The sequence below is a fragment of the Agelaius phoeniceus genome, chromosome 21, assembly GCF_051311805.1.
Source record: "Agelaius phoeniceus isolate bAgePho1 chromosome 21, bAgePho1.hap1, whole genome shotgun sequence".
In the NCBI taxonomy this organism is placed as follows: Eukaryota; Metazoa; Chordata; class Aves; order Passeriformes; family Icteridae; genus Agelaius; species Agelaius phoeniceus.
In genome coordinates, this window is record NC_135285.1 from 10,803,869 (window position 1) to 10,823,529 (window position 19,661).

Genomic DNA, 19,661 nt, shown 5'->3' on the forward strand with positions numbered 1-19,661 from the left:
ATGGCAGCTGCATGACAGTGATACGAGCCTGGGTCACCATTAAAGCAGCATGTCAAGCTTTTTTTTTTCTTTTTCTTTCAAAATTGCTTCCTTTTGGATGAGTTCCATGTAGCTGTCATTTGTTTCCTCATTCCATTTTCATCTTCCATTTATGCATTCATCCAGCCCTTGAGGGGGAATTCTACAGAAATCCGTGTCAAGAATGCCCACAAGGGCCCTCTGACCCACCCCTCCCAGTCCTCGTGTCCCTGCTAATGACATCATGGCACAGCTGAAAAACTCAGCAAACTTGACCAGCAAAGGGCAGGAATTGCCACCGTGGCTCCTTCCCTTCATCCCCCACCTGCAGCTGCCCCAGTGCCCTGTCCCAGGGTGCTGGGGCTGCCAGACCACCAAAGCACAGGAACCCAGAACCAGCAGTGGTTGCTGCAGTGGTTACTGAAAGCATTTCAACAGCAGCAAAACACAGAGAGAGAACAGTGCAGTGTCAGAGAATGAGAACCTGTGCCACGGGACAGGATCACAGGTCAGAAGGGAGCTCAGGAGTCACCCACTCCAAACTCCCATCAAGGAGAGCGTCCAGGGCTTTGGACTCCCCTCTCAAAACGTACTCAGAGAAGAGGAAAAGGTCAGTGATTGAAAAAAACAGAGAAAAAAAGGCTAAGAAACCTGGAAGAGAATGAGAAGAGAAAATATAACAGAGACATTGATTTTTCCCCACTGCTCAGCCCTGGGTTCCCTCTGAGAACACTTGACAGAAACAAAGTTAGTGCATCTTACTGCAACTCCAGAGACATCCCAGTGTCTTGTTTCACTGTCCTAGCTCAGGGAAGGGATGCAGAGCAGTTGTGGGAGCAGCTCTGAGTTGTGTCAGTGTCAAACCACTGGAACTGGCAAGGTAGTGCAGTTCATTCATCATCAGGTGGTCTCATTGAGAACGTGCTTTAAAGTGTTTTATTCTGTCCTGCCACAGAAACGGCAGCGGCTGTTCTCACTGTGCTGAAGAATGGAAAGGAAACAAACACAAGTGGAAAATCTCCTCGATGAACGCCTGGTTGAGGGCAATGCAGCCGCAGGGATTCGAGGGGCTGTCCTGCCGCCCGAGGGGACAACCCCGAGCTCTTCCAGGACCCACAGCGCTCCTCCAAGGCGCTGGAGCCGCTCTCCGACACCTTTTAGATGCCTCACAGTGCGCACCCGGAGCGGCCCCGCGGCGCTGCCCGCTGTGCCCGTGCCGGCGGCGGGGCCGCGCCGTGACCCAGTTTCCCAGTGGCCCAGAGCGCCCGGGGTAACCCGGGCGGGGGCTGGGGGCCGGCGGAGCAGGCCCGGGCACCGCCCGCCGGGGCCGGGTGACAGCCCCGCGGCGCGGCCGGCGGCGGGGGCGGGCGGGGCCGGGCCCCGCGGTGCGGCCGGGGGGGCGTGAGGCGCGGCCGGGCCGCGGGGCAGGTGCGGGCCAGGCCCGCCCGGCACCCAAACAAGCGCGGCCCTGCGCCCGCCGCCGGGGCGGGACGGACCCTCCGGGGCGCGGACGCGGCCCAATCACTGCCCGGCCCCGCGCTCCCGCAGCCAATGGGCGCGGCGGAGGCGCGCACGTGACGGCGCGCGCGGCCGCCCGTCAGCGGGCGCTATATATCGGGGCGGGGGCGCGGGCGGCGGCGGCTGCGGGGGCTCGGCGGGTCCGGCCGCCGCTCCCGCCCCGCCCGCGCCGCGCCGGGGCCGCCGGTCAGCGGCGGGAGCCGCCGGGCCGCCCGCACCGCCGCCAACTTCGGGGAGAGCGAGCCCAGCGCGGAGCCGAACCCGGGAGCGCCCCGCCAGGTAAGGCGTTAATCCGAGTCCCGGCGGGCCGGGGGGAGCCGCCGGGGGGGCGGGGGTCGCGCTGCGCCCCGACCTGCCGCCAGTTTGTTTTTTTTTTATATTATTTATATTTTATTTTTCCAGTCTCATTTCTGCACGTGCTCCTTTGTTCTCCAACAGAAGCGCTTTTTTTTTTTTTATATATATGTGTATATATATATATCCGTTAATGTAACGCAGCTGGAGCAGCCGCTCCCCGCCGGTACCGGGGGAGGGGGAACAGGCGGCAGCTCCCCCTTACCCCCCCCCTCCCCTCCCCGCTTTATTCCCACCTCCCCCGAAGAAGAAGCAGAAACTCGAGCGATTCCGCGGCGCTGGAAGTTGCTCGCGGGTCCGGGTCGGTAACCAGACACGCGTGTCGCCCGAGGGCTGGCGGGGAGGAACTGAGCCAGACGGGGACACAAAGGAGGGGGGCAGCCCCAGACACGCCGTCCCCGCCCCGCGGCGGCAGCGCCCGGCACCGCCGAGACCCGGGCGGGGACGGCGAGCGGGGAGAGAGAGGATGCCCCCGGTTCCCCCTTTTGTCTGGCTCCGGTGGCACCTGCGGGGGCGAGCGCTCGGCCGCCCCGCCCGCGGACCCTATCGCGACCGGCGACGGATTAGCGACAGTTGTGGTCGGGGAGGGCTGAGACGGCCCCGGGCTCGGCGGCTTGGTTCTGTGGCCGTGCAGGGCTCGGTTCCGTAAGCCTCGTGTTAATTAACAAAATCATTAAAAATACAAAAAGAACTGCAATAAAATGAGCCCCGATGTGCAGTATTCCACCAATTCTTGCTCCATCACACGCGGAATTTTTATCGTAACTTGCTCTAAAAGAAATTTAACATATTTGCTCCCAGACTGTCGGCAGCGATTAGCTGTGCCGATTGCAGTGAACTCAATACAATATCTAAAAGAAATTTAATGTATTTGCTCCCCCAAACCATCTGCAGTGATTTACTGTGACGATTGCAATGGGCTGTGTATACGATATCTAAAAGAAATTTAACTTATTTTCTCCCAAAATCCTCTGCAGTGGTGCTTGGGCTTCTGTGCATGATAAAAGATGTTCAGTGTACACTAAAAAAAACCTGGTATTTTCTAAGAAAATACATTTCATAAACTTTTCCTATCATTTCCTCAGCAAAAACGACCCATTATGAAAGCTTTAAGTAGAATTCTTCCACAAGTTTAGCAAGTTGAGAAGGGGATGGTTTGCCCTCCTTGTTTTGTCCAGGAATGCAAGATAGCATATTTTAAAAGTTAATAAGTATTAAAAGCCACGAGGAGCATCAAAAGTGTATTTCCAAGCAGCGTGCCGGCCGCGGCGCGGAGCAGCCACGCAGCGCCTGCAGCTCCACGCAGAGCAGAGGTTATTCACATGGCTGTTCCAGAAACTCCATTCATATCTCTGACTACCTGGATTTGAATAGAAACCAGACAGCAATTCTTTGGTCCCAGCCACTATTCGCCCCGCTGGACAATAGAGATTTGTTAGCACACAGGCACAAGCCCTGGGACACAAAGCTGGAGGCAGCAGAGATAGGGGCTTCACTGCACAGGAAATTACAGCTTTTGATGCACTGTTGGCAGGTCTGTCGGTTCAGAACAGCAACATGCCTGTGCCATGTTTAAGAGCTCCTGACTGCCATTTTTAACCACCTAGAATGCCATAAAAGCTTTATTGTCGCAGTACATAAAATCATGAAGTCCATATGGTTACTTTTCAGCTGCCCTGGGTCTGGAAGGCAGAAGCATGATCTGGCTGGAGATTTTAATTTGGGGGGGTGTGGGGGAGAATTAGAATTTGAGAACAAAAAACCTCAAAGTGTTTATAAAAGCTGAGATTTGTTACCGAGGCAGCTGATGTCCAGCCTGAGATGGGGTGGTGTTCTAATGGACTCGGTTTAGTGGTGGCTGTAAGGGGATGTGGCTGGGCAGCTTTTTTCATCTTAAAAGGTCCAGTAAATTTACTCCATGCAGCTCCAGTACCAGCTGTGGAGAAGAACGTTGTTCAGTTGTGTCAACTTGGCAAACACAAAAATAAATAAGAAAAACCAAACCGCTCGGTGTCTGGTACCTCCCATTTCCCCTACTTTCCCCCCAGTCTGGAGTTAAAATGAGAACTGCTCGGAGACTGGGCTTTAATCTGCTGATTGGAGCCAATGAGCAGAAATTATCGAGATTAGAAAACCAACCAGCAGGTTTTATTAGCTGAGAAGCCAGCCCCTCGCTGTGCGCGGCGCCGCGCGCGGGCTCGGGGCGCTCCTCGCCCAAAGAGCGGCAGCCTTGGGGCTGGTCCTGCTCTCTTTTTGTGTTCTTCCATAAATCCTACCTCCCCACCACCTCAGAGCCAGATGGAATTCCCGGTCCAGCGGGCTTTTGGGCTGTTAGAATTCCGCCAGGCACACGTACGTTGATTTGAGCATGTCTCTAGGTGTGAGTCTCGCTGCAGCACCACTGGCATGACTTGGCTCTTCTTCACCCAGGAAAAACAATGAAAGTGAGAGTTGTGTCCTGCAGCTGGAAGTGTGTGTGTGTTTGGTATGAGCTGCAGCCATACAAAGCATCATAAAATACAGAAACAGACATTGGGCTGTTTGCTGCTGTTAAGCATGTTTTTATCAACACAGTCCTGGTGTGGAGTTTGGGAAAGGGGGAAGAGTTTTAAAGTAAGGAAGGTGCATGTTCCAGGGAGACACCTGAGAGAGCAGTGCTAATGCTCTGCACCAGCCCACGAGGCAGATGATTGTATGATGGACCTGCTTCCACTGGTCCTCTGAGCAAAGAAGGGCAAAAAAAGGCTGGATGACTAAAAGAACACACTTCTAAAAAATGTGCTTCTTGTACGACTGACAAGGGCTCGTACATGTGAGGGGCCAGCTCACGGAATTTTCAGCTGTTATTTAAGAACATTAAAAATATAAATGTGAATGAATGTAAATGCTTTTCACAGGAGTCAGTTTTGTCTGAGTAATTATATAACTTCCTTGAATTCTCTTCCTTATGGAGTACAATGCCTTGGGTGTATTAGTTCTCAGTAGAACTTAGCTTGATTGTAATCTAGCCCAATTCTTATCACCTATTTTGATTTTTTTTCCTTGCTGGTGCTGACAAGCCCCGATGGAACTACCCAAAGTAGGCCTTTGAACAAAACCATTATTATTTTTAATAAATGTTAAGGATATTGATGCTCTATCTACAACACACTTTTAGATGAAATTCCATGGTATTCTTAATGTGCAGCAACCTTTTCTGTTACCTGTACGACTGCTAATACTTAATATTCATCCAGATGCTAATGTTAAAACCTACCCCTTGAAAGTGCTGTCTAAAAAAAAATGTGCTGAAAAGTTAAATTCAGTCCTTGCAATTGGGTCGTAAGATTTTGAGTACCTGTTAAGCACAAGTTCTGAATGGAAACCAGACCATTCTAGGTAGGCAAAAAGCACTTCTGCTGAATCGAAACAGCCACAAGGGGAATGTCTGGGCATGACCCCCCGTCAACATCCGCAGACTCAGCCTGGACACGGCAATAATCCCATCAGGCACATAAGAAAAGGATGCTGATGGCTCTTATCATGTGGCCAGGGTTTATTTAAACTGCACATAGAAATAACAGATAATTCCAAAGTCAGTTTGCACAACTCCAGCTACAACTATTCCAAGGGAAAGCTTCTAAAGCCTGAAGCACTGTCACAAGCACTAACAGCCTTGGAAGTTGCAGCAGATGCAGAAGAGCAGTGCGTGTATAATCCAACCATTAATAGATGGTATTGCATTACAGGGTTGGTTGCCAATAAAAATGTGTCAGGTATGCCGAGATCTCACAATACACTTGGCAATTTAACAAAAAATGTGGAATCCTAAGAATTTCATTTTATCTTAATAATAGCCAGCACATGCTGTAATCGTTTCAGACCCACAGTGTTGATTAACAGTGCTCAACAGTTTCAAATGTTAAGAACTCAAAAGATAACAATTGGGTGTTTTGATATAAGGATAACATGGAAGCATGTGTTTCCCTAAGAAGCAGCACGGACATACAGACGGATGACATCACCTTTTCAAACAGACTTCAGTCATTCCTGCCCTCCCTGAGAGTAGCTCAAACCATCTGCAGCTGCCCTGCTGCATAACACAAAGAAATGAGCCCCACTGCCAGCAGTGACCTGGGTAAAACTGCACATTGCTGAGTGCTGAGTGCTGCATCTCAAACTCAGGAACCCTCTTGCATTAGCAGTTAATTGTGTGGGAATGAATATTGCAGGAAGCCTGGGAATGGGAATTCTGCTGCCCGCTAGCAGGTCCCCTTGCACCACAGCAGCTTTGGGATCCTGCACAGTTTGTGTTTGCAGCACCACGCTGCTCAGCCCTGCAGTTACCCCTGCTCCCCTGGGAAAGGCCAGGCTCCGTGGGACGATGGGCACGGGCAGCACGGGGAGCATTAACGTGTCCCCCCATGGCACTGCCCGCAGCCCAGAGCTGCTCCAGCCCTGGGGACAGGGGCTGTGTGCCCTGGGGAGCTCCAGCCCAGGCAGGGTGAGCCCAGCCGTGGCACAGGCACTGCTTGTCCAGTGCACTGGAATGCAGTGAGTCCAGCACGGCATCAATCCCCGAAATTCTGTCAGTACACTTACTGACTCAATTTGGTAACCAAATCAGTTTATAGTTCTTTTGGAAAATACCTTGTCATATGAGTATTCAAGGCTTTCCTACTTGGCTTTTTCCAAGCTTTGAGCACACATTACTTGAGCATTAGAGCACACATCCATCCCTCTGCTCCCTTCTGCAAGTCCAGAGGGCCTCTGTAAATAGTGCTACATCTTGAGTCTGGTGTCATGAACAAAAAGGATTCATCTGGTCTAGGAGCAGAAGTGGTCAGGGTTTCACCACGCACTGCAATTCCCAGTCTCCCATATTTACATTTCCAGCTGCACGCACGCCAGTGCCCTGGAGTGGCAGCAGCTCCATTTACATAACCAGGGCTGGGTACCCCGGGGGCTCCTGCTGGAGCTGAGCCCCCAGTGCAGGCCAGGAGAGAACTCTCACCTCTCTGAGAAGGCTGCTGGTCCCTGGGGAGGCTGGGGGAGCCCACCAGGGCAGCCATGGTACACAGGGTGCTTGTGTGGCAGACAGAAAACCCTCCCCTGCAACTGGCTGTGACGAGTGGCTCTTCCTACTCACACTATCTCTTTAGGTAGAGCCTCAAATTCAGACTGTTAAGATGATCAACACATTTGGAGACAAGGTTCACATTAAAAAGGTCCTAGTTACAAAACAGAATACATTCAAGTTTGCCATATATTATTTTCTGCTAAAGATTTAAATATCATGTGGCTTTAGCTTTCTTTCTGTTCACTGAATATCAAGGTCAATTAGGAATGATGTCTGGCTAGTACTCTCAGAGCAGATTAGACAGTTGCATCAAAAACTAGGACCATGTATAGGTCATCTGTTACTGTGACCTAGATTTCTGAGAATCTGTTCAATTTGTTTTATTGAAAATGTGATCCTTTCTCAGTTCTGTTTCTCATAGCAAACCTTTCTGTGATAGCAGAAAATAGCTTTATTATATACTTAGAGACATTGCTTACTACTTCTGCTAAGACACAAAGAAAATCAAATCCATGCAGCAGACCTGTGCCTGTCATCCATTTAATTTTAAAATAACTTAAGGTTCTGAAAGGCTTATGCCTTATAATCTAAAGCATTTGGTCCACATGCCAAATACTAAGCAGTCTGAAATACATAATAGCTTAGCTCCAGCTTTGTTTGCCCTATTTAATTCATTTTTTGCCTTCAGTAACCAGTGTGTAGATGCAATATTTCTGCAGTCTACTTTGGAAAAGAAGGAAGTGCTGAAATGTGTGCGTGAGGCTGTTTTGTCTGTACCTGTGTGCTTTGTGGTGCCCTGGGAGGAGAGTTGGTGTGGATTGCCCAGATGCAGACGTCCCTCCCAACCCCGCCTGTTTACTGAGGATAAGGATGGTGCTGTCTGAATCCTGACACTGCTCAGTACATCCACCTATGCTTGCTGGGTCGTCATTCTGAAACCACATAAAAGCAGATTTCCATTTGGAACATTTTAGCCAAATTTCTTCTCCTCTCACAGCTCTTAATTGTTCCGGTAGAAAGCAATTACTAGAACAGAGCCCATGCAAACCCCGTGCTGGTGGTGTAAGTACTGGGGAGAGGGAAGACAAGAAGGTGTATCTTAAAATAATAGAAACTGTTTTCTAAACACCAGCGAGTTCAGCGTAAAAGAAAAACTGTAAAAATCTTGAAGTGACTACAGAACTCGCAATCCAAAGACCACCACCCGAATTTGAGCATTACCATCATCATCAGTCTCTGTGGCTTTATCGTGCTGGAGTACAAAGCACATCTGGAACACCTGTGCTCTCATCACACCCCAGGACAAAAGGTCGGCCATACAATCAAACATCAGGAGAAAGGGCACCAGAAAAAGAAAATATACCAATAGGTTGAGATTCACAAATGAAAGCCTGTGGTATGTCCCTCCCTCCCTCCCTCACACGTCAATCTTAGGAAATCTGTTCCCGTTTTTTCAAAATTCTAAAGCCAGTTCTACCAACTCATCTGAATTTTATACTACTTTCATATTCAAACTTTTATGTGCATCTCACAGCACACTGGGACCAATTTATTTTATAGGCAAGATAAAACCCTGCAATATTTGGTGACGTTATCCAAAGATCATTCTTCTAAATGAACATAAGTACATTTTCTCCTTTTTGTTTCACATGATGGCTGCATTTAAATAGGCTAAATGTATAATTCAGAGAAGAATGGCTGAGTCCTGCCCACCTGGGGGTCATATGCACATCCATCCAATATTTAAAAGCACGCAAAAGCAAAGAAATTAAATATATAAGAGGTGGGGGAGGAAGTCTTTTTCTTCCAAGGAATATTTGCCTGGTAACCAGATAGAAGAGACCGCCTCTTTTTTTACCCCCAAATCACAGTTAGTTCTACAAGTCTTTGAAGACACTTCTATTTTAAATGTTAGCACCTGAAGGAGCAGTTCAAGATGTGCTGAGCCACACACAGTGGGAGGAAAGTCTCACAGAAACACAGCTGAAGCTCTGAAGCCAACACTGCATGTTCAGACCACCATTCAGTAAACAAGGCTGAATGAATTTGGTGTGAGATTGGGAAAAAAGAGCAAGGAAGCACAGGAAATCCATCTGTGGTGTGGATGGGAGCGTGCTGAGGGTGTGATGTCTCCCTGTCAGCCCAGAGCAAGTCCATCCAAGCCATGTGCTACTGCTGGGGCTCACTGGGAGTGACCACAGCCACAAGATGGGAGCAGGACCTTGCAGAGGCTCAGTGAGATCAGGGCACTCGTCCTGTGTGGCAGCACCCGCTCAGCTCAAGGAGGACACCCCTGATGGAAAGAATAACACACTTCCAGCTAAGCCAGATGTGGGCAAGGGAGAAGAAATCTCATGACCTTTGCGAGGAAGATGGGAGAAAGCCACGTAAGGATTCCTTTTCCTGCTCATTACAATGTCATCATAATGTCATTTCCTTTGCTTCAGTTCTGTACAGTTACTGGAAGTAAAATCTTTATTGCAGTGAGTGTATTGTGAAATGGAGTCTTACAGGGTGGCAGCATAAAACTGACCTGGAGGTGCCACATTGCCAAAACTGAGCCAAAAAGAGAGTGAGATTTTACAGGTATTTCTTCTGAGAAGAACTTCAAATCTTGAAGTCTATCAGATGAGAATTGCTGGATCATAAAGATGAAAACCAGGAACTAATTATCTTCAAAGAGACAGTTATCAACTAATCACAAGGAGACATTATGATTATGAAAAGCAAATCCTCCATTTGATCCTTCTCCATCCATACTGCTTCCCAAGCAGATAACCTAAGCTTTATCCATATGGAATTGCTAATATTCCAAACAGGGAATCAAATATAAAAGTCCCAATTACCATACTTTTAAAAACTCTGTATTTTTCTAGTGTTGTGCATGATCAGTGTGTGAAGAGGGACACATGGCAGCAGTTCCATGGGGGTCACGTCCCTGGTCTGAAGTTACAGGAAGCCATCTCAACAAAACAGACCTCAGATTTTCTCTCCATTACTTTGAACCATATTTTCCCCATGTTTGCCCATTACAAGAGCAGGTTCTGGGCACACCTTCAGTATCCCACATGGGAAAACTGAAGTGATTGCTGTGAAACACATGCAGGGGCAGGCATCGTGCTGGGGTGAGCCCACCCATGCACTGCCCACCAAAGCCAAGGAGACCTTCACTCCAAACCCAGGGTTCTCTGACCTCATCCAGCTACATTATCCATGCAGAAACAATGACAAGGGAACCTCAGCAGCAGGAGAACCAGTGCTTCCTGCCCTCCCTGCCCGGGCAAACAGCAAGTCCAGCTCCTTCCAACCTCAGCACAACAGGGCAGTGCTCTGCCACACAGGAACTGATTTTTGTGAAAACTGTCAGACTGATGACTCTGCCAGCAATTTCTAAAAAGCTAAAAGGAGGAAAACAATCTCAGTAACAGAATCATCTGCAGTTAGGATCATCTCTCTCCTTCCCAAAACAGGCACAGGAACTATGCCTGAATTCACAGCTAATGGGAAATCTTTTGATCTTCGCAGACACAAAGCTGCCAGCCAAGAAGAGCAGTCAGCACAGGGGGACCTTCTGAAGAAGCACTTATCCTAAATTCACCACCACCATAAATGCAGCACATCCTGGGTCTGGAGCAGTGCAGTCCTCAGTGATGAAGACCTGTGAGCATGTTTAATACAGCAGAAAAGACAAGGTTATTTATATCTCACAAAGCTGCTTACCCAGCGTTAGATGTGCCCAGCCATAGTGCAGCTGCAGGAATCCATCAGGAGGACACCTGAGATTCCTCTCCATTAAAAGTGATGGATCTAACACAGCCAATCATCCTCGTGGCAACAAATGTTATCTTAAAAGACAGGGGATAAAAGTTCACAGGGAAGCTGTGCAAATTCATGAAAAGAAAAATGCATTCCTGGTGGCTGAACGCACAGAAGTCTGTCTCCAGGAGTCTGTGTGTTGAAAAATGTCTGGAAGACAGGAGATGATTAGCAGGAAATAGGCAAGCTTCTCCTCCTTGGAGCGTTCTCCAAACATCCATTAGCCACTGGTTTGATTTTAAGAGTCAGAACTGCTTTATTGATTACAGCCAACAGCTGCAATTCAGTAGTGGTCCCAGACATCCAAAGTAGTTTTTTCCCAACAAAGACAATTTCTGAAGTTCTGTGAAATGAGATGACGACACCATTACTGAGACATCCTGGCTGAGGTCATTTTGTTCAGGCCAGGTACAAGCAGTTCATAAATGGAGCTCCAAACCCATCCCTGCCACCACCCTTGGGTGCTGGGAAGCTCTTGCAGGGCTGAAGGAGCTCCTGGTGCCCTCCCCAGCCTGCCTGGGTGGGACTGGGCTCAGTCCTTGGGGAATGGGTGTGGGGCAGGCAGGGCTGGGGACATCACGTGCTGATCCCTTCACTTGCACAGGACAGTGAGCTGGATCTAATCCTGTCACTCCTGGCTAAGTAGGTCAGCAAGGAAGCCCCTGCCCATGGCTGTGTCTTCCAGCCTCAAATTTGACAACTACCTCCTTTAGGAGGTCACAGGAGGTGGAGAGTTTGATTCTGAGAGCTTGTGTGTTTGTTCTAGAAACATAGAACAAGTTTCACTTTAAAAAATCCATCTATTTCACCATTTTGATAGCTCAGAAAGAGTTTGGTGAAGCACCTAAAAAAACAAAGGGCATGGCAATACTCAAGCTGGGATGTCACATTGCAAGAACATTCAGAGCAGCTCACTCATAAATGCCTTATTTTAAAATATTTGGGAAAAAAATCATAACCAAAAAAATTTTATTTTACTTTTCAGTTGAAATCACTTGCTGAGCCTTAGCCTACCCTTTTCAAGCATGAATGTCTAATTTTCTTGCAAAATCACATCCCAACAGGTCAAAAAAGCTTTCTGCTCTTTCATATGCTCTTGAAACACAAGTTGGTGCCTTGAGTTTCTGAAGACTCAAACGATTTTTCCTGGCTAACACCCACTGCCAAGGTTCTGCTTCCCTGCTGTGGAGCCAGACCCATTCCCAAAGCCAGGGCAGGGTTGCTGTGCTCTCACTGCCTCAGCTGTGCAGGTGAAGCTGTCAGGAGACATGACAGAACTCCTGACCCTTCACTGGTTTGCCTCAGAGAACCTTATTTTCCTGGTGAACCTTATTTTCCTTATTTTCCACTGAGAACTCTGAGAAACCTGCTCAGCTCAGTGATGTCTTCATGGCAGCCTGTGCCAGAACTGGCTAAAGCCTCCATCCTTTCAGCACTTTCAGGAGAACTAGATGCAGATGCACCAGCCTGTGCTGCTGCTCAGTATTTCATTGTTTGCACAGTAGTAGGAGTCAGATTGTGCACACACATGCAGTTAATTATCTCCATGGCAAGAACTGCTCATGGGCCCAGCCCTGTATCCTCACACATGGTCTGTATTCCCTGTTCCCAAACATGGAACTGTGCATTCAGCTGGACCAAAGCATTCACTTGCACTTGATTTATCCAGAGATCCAAATCTGTGTCACTCTTCTGTCCAAACCCCAAACCTGCTAATATGGGATATACTGTGTTTCCCCCAGGCCTAAAGCCCTGCTCTAGGATGTGGCCATGTCATTCTAAGGCTGCACCAACTGAATCAAGTTCCCACTAGGAATTGCTTTTAGACCTCCCCATTTGTCATTTGTTAATCCTTTTAACATTTGCCACAGCAAATTTGTATCATACCAGTTTAAATTGTCATTTGGTATTAAGTCAAACACCTTACAAAAGTCCAGGCTATGCTGCATCCCAAGCAGGCTTGTCAACTTAGAATGAGATTAAAAGAACTTGATCAGTCCTCCCTAAATTGCTGGAAACTGGTACTAACAGCATTTCTCCCAGGTCCCAGAACAGCTCTGCATCCCTTTTCTCTAGGATCATCACCACAGCACTGTGTTCTAAAAGGGCAAATGGAACAGATTGGTGACTTTGTCCCCCAGTTTTATGTAGCCCCCAGACTTGTCAAGCAGTAGTCCCAAGGAATTTTTGGACATTAAAAATAACCTCCAGTGCTCACTGTAGAAGACTGCTGAATCTGAGTGCAGTTAAACACTCACCCCAATTTCAGTGAAACAGCAATAACTAAAATTACTGGCAGCAATTCCATGCTCTTGTCTCCCCAAGGGGTATTTGCATGCTTACCCTGCTGAAGTCATTTACCTCGACAAAGAAAACACATTTTTATAATACAATTAAAGCTTGTTCCAGGACAAAGCAAATGTGCTTGCACATGGCATTTCTGTGGATGCCCCAGGCAGGCAGGAGGACTCTGTCATGTGCTGAGGACAATCCTGGCCCCAGTTTCCTTCACTGGGGTCACACACCTCCCTCATGAGAGTCACAGCTACAGCACAGGGTGGGAGGAAAAGGGAAGCTGTTTTACTACCAGATGCATATGTAAAATTTATTTAGTGATACTTTAGGGCAGTGCTGTTGGGATTCCTGCCCTGCTAAATAAAAGCCTTATTGTGAGGAGCCAGTAGAGTGATTGGATTAGGGTGTAAGAATTGTTCAGGCCCCATAAATACAAAGAGCACAAGAAACATGCACCAAATTAACTCAGTCCTGAACAGTTACCTCTTACAAACAGGTTAACCACTGTGTTTCTCCCAATGTTCAATACTTTAATTAATAGAAAAGGTCTCGTTCAGCAGGCACTGCCTCCTGCCTGGTGGCCTTACAGGGACCCCAGCTTACAAGGTGTTCATGAGAGAACAGAGTTGGCTCTCAGGGACCCCTGTCAGCATCTGGGGAGGGCCCACTCCATGCTTTTTCACAACAAAAAATAATAATTAAAGAATTACAGTAGAGGTGGCAGCTGTCAGGTCTAGTTTCAGTGCTTCCTAGGTGAAAGAAGTGTGAGGGAAAGGAAGGTATGTTGAAGGTTCGTGCAGACCATCACTTTTGGACTGTGCCTTGCACATATTGCCCATTACAGTTTCCAGAGCGCTATTTTATAATTTCAGAGTTTGTCCAAAAATCTGATGGAGAGCTTTGAACTTTGCAAAGAGGAAGGAGTGTGCAGCCAGGATATAGAAATAACATGTACAGTTTAACTTACAGTAGGAACTCAGGCTCTGAAATTGTGAAACAAGAAGATGAAAGTTCCTACCTTGAAGGTCACTGGAGAGGGGTAAAGGAAGAAGAAGTAGTAAATTGAGAAAAAAGCCTCTCTCACAATGTCATTTAAATATAAACACACTGTTTTGGTTTGTTAAAACCAAAATTTCATGCTTGACTTGAAGTGAGTTTCCTTGATTTATGTTATACCTACCACATGTAGTCACCCTTCACACTGGGACACTCCTGAGGCTTAACACTCCAGGCTGAGCACTGCGTGTGATTAATTCAAATTGTCTTTGTTCTTTCCACCAGCTCCTACTCCAAATGATGGCAAGAAAAAGGTGAGACTAATTTTTGGAGAATTCTTTTGATTTTCAGTATCAGCTGATGTTTAATGATTCCATTAAAATCAATCAGTTTAAGTGCAGGCTACAATCTGTATTCCTGAGCAAGTTTGCTTCAAGTACTTTAGTAGACAATACACTTACTGTTAAATTACACGTATCAGCTCAGGATATTCTGAGAGAAACTGTTAGCTCCCTACAACAAGAGAAAATACTCTGAATTTAAAGCAAGTTTCCAGCATTTAAGCAGTAAATTATCCCCACTGACTCTGTAGGCTCCACTGCACTCACAGCAAAGTTATTTCAGATACAGCAGCACATTTACTTTTTAACAAACAAACTGCAAATAAGTCATCCCTCTGGAACCATGCAAGCCAAGTGGAAAAGGTGAAGATAATTAGATGCAATATAGAGATTTAAAGAGACTAAACCCCTTCTTAGGGTAAAGAAGAGCAGGAACAGGAGCTGTGGAAACACAGACATTATTACTCCACTAAGTAGATCCCCTTCTCTCGCTTTTGTTGTTTCAGCACTGTGGGTGAGCACCCACCCCCAGTTTTTTTCCGAGTGAACTTTATAAAGAAATCTGAATCATTATAAACATCCTTAGTGCTCCTATTGAGAACCTGCATATCCACAAGAGAAAAGGCTTTTCCACAACTGCAACTCCAATATATTCAAAGCTGGTTTAAGAAATACTGAGTGAACTCAGCATCCATAACCAGAGTGTTACACTTCTGCAATTCATTAGTCCTCGAGGTTCCATTCCGTAATTAAAATACTTTGCAGTTTAAGGCTTTACAATAAAGAATGTGCAGTCCTCAGCAGTGTTTCCACTGCCAGTCTATGGAAAACATATGCATGGAAAATCTGTACAGTGCATGTGCACAGCCATCTTTGGATAGCTTCAGTGAACATTCAACGCTGTCGGTGAGTTTGAGAACTAGAAAAAACCATCGACCGTTGACTGTACCTTGAGGTTTATCACAAACCCTCTGTTCAATGGAGAGCCTGAACCTTCAGAGATTTCACATGTGGTTGCCATTAGCAGGTCATGATTTACAGATTATATTAAGAGCTACAGAGGTTGAGTTTTTCCAGTTCTGCTTTCTCTAAAAGTGAATTGGTGTATAAGAAATGCTTGTTTTCTCTTAAAAAAAAAAAAAAGAATTAAAGCTTTATACTAGCACAGAGTTTCTGCAGAACAGAGTATAAGAGATCAATGGAAGGTTTTGTATGGGCAGCACAAAAGCAGGAACGTATCCACACCATATGGGACACTTGGAAACAAATCTGAGCATGGTATATATTGAAAATAGCAGAATATAGGCCAGATCAGGAGGGAAACCTTTCCATTTGGGCTGGCAACTTGAGCTTGGCTGGAGAAAGCTTTGGAATGTCAGTTCATTGCTCCCAGGAACCTGCAGTTGATTCCAGCAGCTGCTCACCGGGCGAGGAGCGGCTCAGCTGCTGCCAGGGCTCAGGCTGTCACCCTGCAGCCAGGGAAGCAGCCTTTGTTTCCAAGGCACACCAGCCAGGGGCTTGGGCACCTCAGTGGCACCCACGTGGAACCTTCTCCAGCCCAGCTGGCTGCCCAGGACTGCAGGCTCTAGCAGCAGGAGCCTTGACAAGGGTGCAGGCACTTGTTCTGCCTGTCCAGGGACTGCAGAATCCATTGAATAAGGCAAGACCCAAAGCAGGTGCCAGGGAATTTTGTCTTGGGCTGCTCTGGAGTGACAGCACCATCACCTTGCCGTGGCATCTTCAGCATCTAATGGCTGCAATCAACATTCATTGCTGTCGGTGGGTTTTCATTGCTATCAACTCACTGATCAATGAATGCAAACTGCGGACCAGCCAGCCAAGGACCTCCTGCTCTGATGGCCACGTGGCCTGTCCAGCAGGAAAAGTGACACCTCTGCCAAAGAAATGCCCTATCCAAGTTCTGCCTCCCAAAACTGTGTAAGACTGAGCCATTGTCCCACCAGAGGAGTTCAGGACACATCATCCAGCTCCTTCATGAGCAAATCTAAGTGCTAATCAAGAAATGCACAGGGATTTTAAAGGAGCAGTTGAGGAACTAGTTCAGTTTTAATAAAAGTGACATCCAATTGGTAAATCTATCAGTAAAGCATAAATCTACAGCTTTACCAGGTTATAGGAAATTAAACTTCCTCCTGAGTGAGCCAAGCTACGGAACAGCACTGGTCCTACAAAGTGACCAGTGAGAGATGAAAAGGGACTGAACTGTGGGGCTTTGGACTGACAGGGGTGAGAATGGGGGGAAGCAAAGCAGCAAACAGTGCTTTAAGGTACTGCTGCAGAGAACATTCTTCAGGGCTGTGGTGGGCAGGGCCAGCTGGAAAGGTGAGGAGCTGGAGCTGGCTGCCTGGGGCAGCAGGGACCTGCCTGCTCTGTGGCTGTGCAGGGAGGAGCAGACACCTCTCTGCATGGCAGACAGACTGACACTGCCCTGAGACACAGGAGCAGCCTCTCAAGCTGCCCTCCAAGTATTCCTGCATGACTGGCGTGACATACCTGTTCCAGAAATGCCCCTGTCTCTGGACAGCGTGGGCAGGAAAGGGAGGAGGCTCCTGTGGGGCACTCAGAGCAGGGATGGTGGATCTCCCTCTGCTCAGCAGTGGTGTCAGTCAATCCCCTGGGCAGTAAAGGCTCCAAGCACTTCTCCTACGCCTTGTTTGCGCCTCCAGTTGCTCACAGGATTATCCTGAAGGAGCCTGTTCAGACATGCTGTGCTGCTATCCCACAGGAACCGTGTCCCTCCGTACAGCTCAAGTCAGAACAACTCACCAAAGACTTCTGAACTCCAGTTTGGTGAATATTCAAAATATATCTGCTTGCTCTGTTCAAAGACTTAAACTTGTTCAGTTCAAAAACTACGCACTAAACAGACTGAACTTTGCAAAAGTGGAATTTTAGGAAAACTCTGCCCTCTCCCTGGGTCTGATAGCCAAGAGCCCTTTTCAGTCACCCACAGCGAGCACTTCACCGACAGCTCGGGTAAGTGTGGTGGCTTGGTACAGGGAATTTACCACAGCAGGGTAACAGTGAGCAGCCCCAAAGCATGCCTGCCAGATTGTTTTAACATTATGAAAACAAGACAAATGACTCATTTTGGATGCAGTTTGACATTCTGCCTTTGAAATCTCAAAATTTTCAGCATGCTTGGCAGACTCATTCGGAAGTGAGAGTGCACAATTTGGATTATTTCCAGAGACATCTTACATGATGTACAAGAAAGGACTTTTGTGTTATTTTAAATAGACATTTCAACCAACTGGTTTTCCTCATGTATACCTGCATGAAAGTAGAAAATACAGAAGCCCTGACAGAGGTGTTCATCTTTACTGTGAGGACATGTGAAAATAATTCACTGCAATTACTCTGAATGAGACATTTCAGACAAACAGGGGAAATTACAGTAAAGGGGCCATTACCCCAGTTTGCCAATGCACAACAAGCCAAAGGCTTGAGCACACATTCCACACCTCTCAAATGCTCTGCATGTTCAAATAGGATTAAAATTTGGGTTCCTACTTGGCTGTAAGAAATCCTCCAGAATTTTTTTTTTTTTGCTTTAATTTTGGCAAGGAAGACAGCAAGGGAAAAAACTAAGGAAAGACAGGCACGTTCAGAATGTTTTTAAATCCATGCTTGGGAAGCTTCAGATGTTTGTGTCAGCAACTGTTTGCTGCCTAGCAGAGGCAGCACCCCGCAGATGTGCCTGCCTGGGGCACATCAGGGTGACACCGAGCACAGCCCACTCAGTGCTGCCACCACAGCCAGGGGACAGCTGGGGACAGTGGGGACCTGCCCAGCAGGAGCTCCAGGGCTCACCCATCCCCAGCAGAGGCCACGAGGGCTGGCCCGTGGTCCTGACTGAGCAGTGGCCACCAGCGCTGAGCGGTGATCGAGAGACAGGGAGACATCAAAAGAACTCAAGGAGCTCGGTTTATTTAGTTTATCAAAAGTTTATATAAATGTCTTCATCGGGAACAGACAAGCATTTTTCATTTTAGCAAAAGATAACAGACATGAAAGCTGTAGCTAGACAAATGCACACTGGCAGTAACATACAGTTATTTAAGGGGGAAGGAGGGTCAGTCAGCTCACGTTGGACAGCCCTGCCCTTTTTCTGCAGAAACATTCTGCTGGGAGAATACTATGGGAAATTTAGTTATGTTTTAATACCTGTCAATGCATAAGAGTAAATATGAGCTGTGTCAGGCCACAAAGGTTCAACAGAGTATTAGCCAATATATCATCATGAACTGTACATGTCTCTAGATGACAAATTATTCTACATATGCATGTGAAATTACCTGTTTCCATATAAAAGTGATAAACTGCATGAAAGCCTAGCTAGATACCAACAAAGATGTGTTTTAATAATCACCAGGCAAATAACTGCACACATGTTCACAGCTCAGAGCCTACCATGCATGCACTCCACAGGGCTGCTCTCACTATAAAGGAAGGATCCAGATTTTCACTCCCATCACACAGGAACCACAGTTCTCCAATAAAAGTCAGTGCAAGTCCACCAGCACGAAGGCACGTGGAAAGGACCGTGTCCTGGCTCTGGGAGGCTTTTAGCAGTTGTGAACATCTGAGCATTACTTTGAAATGAGCTGCCAGTTCAAAGTCTGCCACATTTGAAAAATCCGCAGAGTTCCCAAACAATGAGATGAAAAGTTGCTCTCAGTGAGGGGTTCTCAGCCCTGTGAAGGACACGGTTTCCCAGTCCCACCAGTCTGACAAGGGCCTGTTGCCATCTAGTGGATTCCCACCGACTGGTCCCTCCGCACAGCAAATGCCACTAGATGGAGTGTTAACAAGGAATTCTGAATTCCTCCTTTTTTAGGTGTCCAGCAGCTCAGGTTTTCAAAGTCTCAGAAAGTTACAGGCCCAAAATTACCCTGAAATTGAGGAGTATTTCACCAACTGCTCTCAGTTTCATGAGAAATTTCAGGCTATAGATTTTCAAGTGTTATAATGAAACACTATAGAAAAAGACCCATGTCAACATAATTTACATCACCTCAGGGGTTTCTATCACTCATGCAGGCATCTCCTTCACTGAGATATCTCTGGTGGGAACAGATCTTACTCAGCCTGCATTCTGCTGGTGTACAGACCTGGTCTGTGCTATTTTAGTGAGAAATACCTCATCAGCTCTCAGCTGTGGGAATCCCCACTTCCATAAATAAGCATCAGCTGTAAAACTTCTCCAAGTCTCTACCATGGAGTATCAATTCACGTCTCTG

General features: G+C 47.2%; 2 protein-coding genes across 3 annotated transcripts in view; one reads left to right on the forward strand and one right to left on the reverse strand.

Annotated features, from left to right (window-relative positions):
- The window catches only part of NR6A1 (nuclear receptor subfamily 6 group A member 1), a 72,119-nt gene that overhangs the window by 40,140 nt on the left and 12,318 nt on the right, over positions 1-19,661 (reverse strand). The window lies entirely within an intron of this gene.
- The window catches only part of OLFML2A (olfactomedin like 2A), a 38,335-nt gene continuing 20,328 nt past the window's right edge, over positions 1,655-19,661 (forward strand). The window contains exon 1 of the mRNA XM_077188910.1: positions 1,655-1,815. The gene's annotated coding sequence lies outside the window, so the exon portion shown is untranslated. The remainder of the gene's footprint in view (positions 1,816-19,661) is intronic.